The sequence below is a fragment of the Lolium rigidum genome, chromosome 5, assembly GCF_022539505.1.
Source record: "Lolium rigidum isolate FL_2022 chromosome 5, APGP_CSIRO_Lrig_0.1, whole genome shotgun sequence".
NCBI classification, from domain to species: domain Eukaryota; kingdom Viridiplantae; phylum Streptophyta; class Magnoliopsida; order Poales; family Poaceae; genus Lolium; species Lolium rigidum.
In genome coordinates, this window is record NC_061512.1 from 216971330 (window position 1) to 216976924 (window position 5595).

Consider the following 5595-nt stretch of genomic DNA (forward strand, 5'->3'; position numbering starts at 1 on the left):
TCTTTCAAGTATAGTTAAACACATATGCATTGGTAGGGATAACTGCTACGGATAGCCATTAACAAATTAGCCAGCATGGCGAGCAACTGTACTCTAGACCTGATTTCGCCATGGATTGCTGCAAGAGCGCCCCTTACCCACACGCGCAAGAGCGGTTCTTACCTGCAGGCCAAGTATACTCCAGTTGCTACCCGCAAAAAAAAAAAAAAAAAAAAAAGTATACTCCAGTTGCGCACACAAGATTTCCTTCATGTAGTCTGTCATCACTGAAGTATGAAGTGATGGGAAATCCTGCTCGACCAGTTTTGCAATCTTGTGGCACGGCAGTAACAGTCGATGGCACAACAACAACTGGCTTGGCTTGTGTCTGCAGGGAGAGGCCAATCAAGGCGTATTACAACCTTCCCGTATGGCGAACCATTTCTGTTGAAGTCTACCATGCAGCAGGCTTCCAAAGAAAGCGAAGGCATCATGCATTGCAAAGCACCAAATAATAGGAAGCCAAAGAGCGTTTGATTTCTTTGAATCGAGGCCTCCTTATTTGCTCTCATCCCCATATTATTAACAAAAGAAGTGCTGAAATGTGAGGGAAAGGAACGCCGAAACCAAGAAGATATAGTATCCTTACATTTCCTGGTAGTAGTGGCTCACCTGGCAATGTGCAAGCTTCTCTCTAGTTGCGGGCAAAGGTTCTGAAAGACAGAGGCCGGGATCACAGCAGAGCACAACAAATAGATCAGGAAGCATCCCCTCCTTGTTGAGTTCGTGGTAAAACACACCAATCCCATATGGAACGTCCTTCTTGTGAAATGTGATAGCATCTATTCCTGTGAACCACGAATAGGCACGCAAACATGTTATCGTCAGCTTAGAATATGTAAGAGGCTTACTACTTCACAAGCAATTGTCCATTTATTTATCATGCTATTTGTCAACAATTGAATCTAAACAGTGAAGCTAAGCCTTATGAGAACAGATGATTTACATCTTAGGAATCATGAGGAAGTTTCAGTCTAAAAACCAGGCGAAAAATGAAACACTAATTTAGAAGCTTGTCGGCACAATATCTATTTGGTATAAACAGAATGTCAAAACTAAAAAACAACATCTGATTGAAGTGTAAGTGCGTAACCTGTATTGGATCGAACTTGGTAATAAAAGATAGCTTCGGATGATAACCTACCAACAGAGAAAAAATAGTGAAAAACGCTCAAACAAATAGGAAAAGTCAAGAAACATTTGAACAGAACGCTACATTGGTGTTGGTTTTCAAACTTGAACCTCCTAGCCCAACGTGTACACCAGGATCTCAACGCAAAATTCTAGATGGGCTTGAGATTGAAACCTGCAAGTAATAAATAAGAAAATCATGAGTTACAACATCATCAATACCCATTTAGTCACGTTGGAAAATCATGAGTTTACAGCATAAGCAATAACCATTAAGTGGCATTGATACTGTCCTATGAATGGAATATTGAGCAGGGTTAAGTGTTGTTTTCCAAGAACATTCAGTGTTGTTGAGTGAACCTCGGTCCACATATTATAGCTATGAAGAATCCGTAAAACAAAACAAAAATAACATGAGATATCCTGTAGGCATGTATAAATTGGAAGACCAACACTACAAGGTAGGCTCCCCCTTTTGGCTATATTCAGCATGCGGAGAACTAAGATAAGACATATGGGTGAGCCCAAAACCTCATCTACTTATGACAAAGCCGGACATACAAGAATAGATACAACCTGGACTGAATTGAACATTGGATATATAGTATTAAGGGCGCAACAACACATACGGTGTTTCAACGCTAATTAGTCATTCCATTGAGCATTTGACTTTGACTTGCCGGGCTACATCATTGGAAAAGAGTAAAAGGAACTTCAGTATCACAACAATGTCAGTAAAGAACTTTTTTTCTCCACATGCCAAGTGTTAAAACATAAATTCAAGCGTGCAAATATATATGTACACATACTTCAGGAGACTTTACGAGTTGGCTTTCCAGCAACAAGCTTGATTTATGTAACTGCAATCTGGTTCAATGAAAACACCAAAGCACAACAGTCAGTAAAAGTGTGCAGCTGAACCTGTCATAGATCGATGGTACTTTAGTATGTAGTAGCTTTCACAGGAACCTAATGAAAATAATTGTTGAACTGAACCATCCATTCCGAAGAATATGTATTTTCATTTATTTCAAATTTCCAAAAGAAACAACATTTTATTGCTCTTAAGTCTACAACGAATGAAACAACTACTTGTTTACAGTCCTATGGCTAAATACCACTCTCTGTAAGCTAGTCAAAACAGATGCGATAAATATAAAATGTCATGGTTCAAGACTACAGTGATACCCTAAGAAGCTGTGTGTGAAGAATTGAATAGTGGACATGGTTCAGAAAAAGTTGCAATAACATAATTCATCAATCCAATAAACATCAAGGAAAATTATACAAGTAATATGCCATCATCAATCTTGGATCAGTTACAAAAAGTCTGGTAGTCAAAGTTTTATCGTGCCAATTCCTTGAGTTGGACCGCTGGAGATTGTCAGCACAGCAAGAGTACAAAGATCCAGACATCTTATCCAAGATAAGATATCGAGACCTACAACCTCATGCAACATATCCTGCAGGGATGGAGTTCACAGTTAATGCCTTAATGGCATCATGACAGATTGCGATACCTGGATTGAGAATTAAATGCCGCAACTTAGTAAGACCTCCAGATGCAAGAAAATGCTTGCACCTGCATCAACAACAAATGTGTCTTGAAGTTATTTTCCATGAACCAAACGATGAGCTTGCAAAAGAGAATATGTTTGTTATACACATAAGATAAAATATTCTTAACTGGAATACTAAGTAATTGAGGCTTTAACTGAAAAAAGCAATTAATTTTTCTAGTAGCATATATCAACAGGGATGGGGAATTCATTTTTCTCACAATTTGTATGTCCAACATCAAAATCAGCACATAAATGATAAATGCACATCATGACCTCAAGATGCAAGAACATAAGATACTGGATTTTCCACAATAATCATACTTCCAATAGGGCCCAAAATTTCAAAAAAAATTCATGGATTCACTAACTCTGGCCTGAAGTAGTTTACGTACTATCCTGAGTCAACGACCATTCAACCAAGCAAACTAACAATAAAATGATTAAAATAATTTCACCAGGAGTAAAAAAGAATAGATACTAAACAAAATAGTGATTAACAAGATCCCACATCTTCCTCGTACCATTTTTCCGTAGGTGAGCCGGCAGGTTGCCATGGAGGTTCGCTAGAAGATAGAGCTAAAAGCGGCAGTGGTAAAACGTGCTGCTCTTTCAAGACTGAACCAAATGAAGGATTGTTGATGTACTTGGATAACAGTATAAGAATAAAAAAATTCTTACTCCTATGTGATAAGTAACTGCAGTGGAAAGTCATGGCTACCTGCACAGATGAAAACCATCGCTGGAAAAAAAAAACGAGAATCAGCAATGGGAAATCAGCTAGGTATTGAAGTATGTGGAGAAAAACTCACGTACCTGTGTGCCTCTGCCGCGAGAGACGCGATGAGTCCGGCGGCCAACGAATCGGCGGTCAATATCATCAACATCCTGTGCGCTGAATCGGTGGATCGTGGGGCCAGTGTCCTCAATGTACGGAGGGACGGGCGTGCGCGACGGACGGATGGAAGGCTGAGGCGGCGACCCCGGTTCTCTCTACCGCGGATCTCGGCGGCGCGCGGAGGGGAATCTGAGCACAGATCCTGCAGGACGCGACGGGGAAATACGCATCCTCCATCAGTGCGGTGGTTCCTCACCCGAATGGGAGGGCAGCGGTGGAGGTTCAGAAGTCGTGTGCGCAATTTCCGTTAGAATTTATTTATTTTCTGATCGGATTTCTATCGTGCGTGGTAGCTGAATAGGTGGAAGTAAACGGGAAGGAAAGAGAGGACGTACCAACCATTCAGAGTATAGTAGAAACTAGCAAAATGCACGTGCGTTGCAACGTGTCTAAAATAATGTGAACATCTTAAGTTTCATGTAAACTTTTATTTTGGCTCTATCATTGTTTTAGATGTATGTTGTATTTCTCACATATTTTAATTCTCTTACCTATTACTTCATACGACGACTTTGGAGAAGTAAAAGAAAAAACCGACCACTAACTTTCTAATAATCTTTGTATATACATCATGGCTATAGAAAAGTATGAGGTTTAACTCTAACTGAAAAACACTATCCATTTGAGCATCACACATTTTTTTTGAATCAATTATTTGATCTAACCCATTACAAAATTACTCTATGAGTAAGGCGGGAAGAGTGGTTTCACACGAGAAGCGTGGTAGATGCAAAGCTATTTACGAAGGAACATGTGATGTATTAAGCTAGCTAGTTGATGAATTGATCGATCACATTTGACCCCAACCTACGTCTTGGCTGAATATTTATGCCCAATTACTTTCATTCTTCAGTTCCCCGCATAAAATGCTGCATACTGTTGACAGAGTAAAGGGAGTACTTAACAGACTGCGGAACAATTCATGTTGTAGGAAAGCCGGCATGGATGAAGATGATATTGGAGTAGCATTTTTACTAAAGTTCAGTAAAACTAAATTTACTATTTTAATTCACGAAAATGGGAAACAGAACTCAATTTCTCATGCTCCCGGTATGAGAAGGTGCAAATGTGAAGCAGCAGAACATCCCAATCGATTGTAGCGTGTGGCTAGATGGACATGGTCGTACACTCGTACTGGATTGATAATATAGAAGGTCGTCTGCATTTAGGAAAAAGTAGGAGGAAGCGGTAGGGGGCAGATGGCATCGGCCACAACTTCTACTGGTTCGGACGGGGAAAGCAACAGTAGTAGGGCGTGGCTGGCCGGAGTGGCTTCCATAGCGGAGTGGCTTCCATGGCCGGGGCAAAGGGAGCAGGCGCGGCCTCCCTTGCGGCGGATAGTTTGGGGCGGCGACCTGCTGCTCCGAGCAGCAGAGGTGCGTAACCTGGTGAAGGTCAGCCTGCACGCTGAGTCGGCAAAGCGGCCGGTGAGCTTGGCCTGCTCCTGCCTGCGCCTACGCCGGTCCTGCCTCGTGTGGTAGTTGCAAGGGCGTCCTCGACAGGAACAGCGGTCTCCGACGCCGATCTGGAGCAGGGTGTTTGAGCCGTGCGACCACGTCAGTGTCAGTCCCCGCTGCTCAAAGGAAATAGAAGGAGAAGATCGGGTCAGGTGAAGCAAGTCGATAGGGCTGATTTCCAAATTTGTGAGGGGCTAACATGAAAGACGAGGCCACTTGCCGGTCCTGTGTCAAGGTTTTTCTCCGATCGCTACCTGGGAGACCGGGGCGGGACACACAGACCGTTTTTGGTTTCGATCACAACCCGGAGATCACAGGAGGCGACGTACGACGTACCAGACTCATTGGAATTTAATAGTTAAGATAGACTAGGAATTATGCCCGCGCGTTGTGGCGGATTAGCTTTTACTAAATTTTATTTTATAGAACACAACTACCATAAAAAATAAGTTGTCCAATTATATGGAAAATAAACGTAAAATATCAGTAAGAGGAATTCATGCCGCCTAGC

The 5595-nt window shown here is 41.9% G+C and overlaps 1 long non-coding RNA gene across 6 annotated transcripts; it reads right to left on the minus strand.

Annotated features, from left to right (window-relative positions):
• Window positions 1-206: 206 nt before the first annotated feature.
• LOC124654862 lies at window positions 207-3886 on the minus strand. Of its 6 annotated transcripts, none has more exons than XR_006988496.1 (9): window positions 3546-3885; window positions 3451-3471; window positions 3254-3347; window positions 1980-2752; window positions 1800-1854; window positions 1256-1345; window positions 1133-1179; window positions 652-827; window positions 207-448 (listed from the first exon to the last, which is right to left on the minus strand). It is a non-coding gene; the product is annotated as an uncharacterized LOC124654862 (long non-coding RNA). The 6 variants fall into 6 exon arrangements; XR_006988497.1 differs by having other exon boundaries at window positions 207-367; window positions 629-827; XR_006988494.1 differs by having other exon boundaries at window positions 207-367; window positions 3546-3883.
• Between the last annotated feature and the right edge of the window lie 1709 nt (window positions 3887-5595).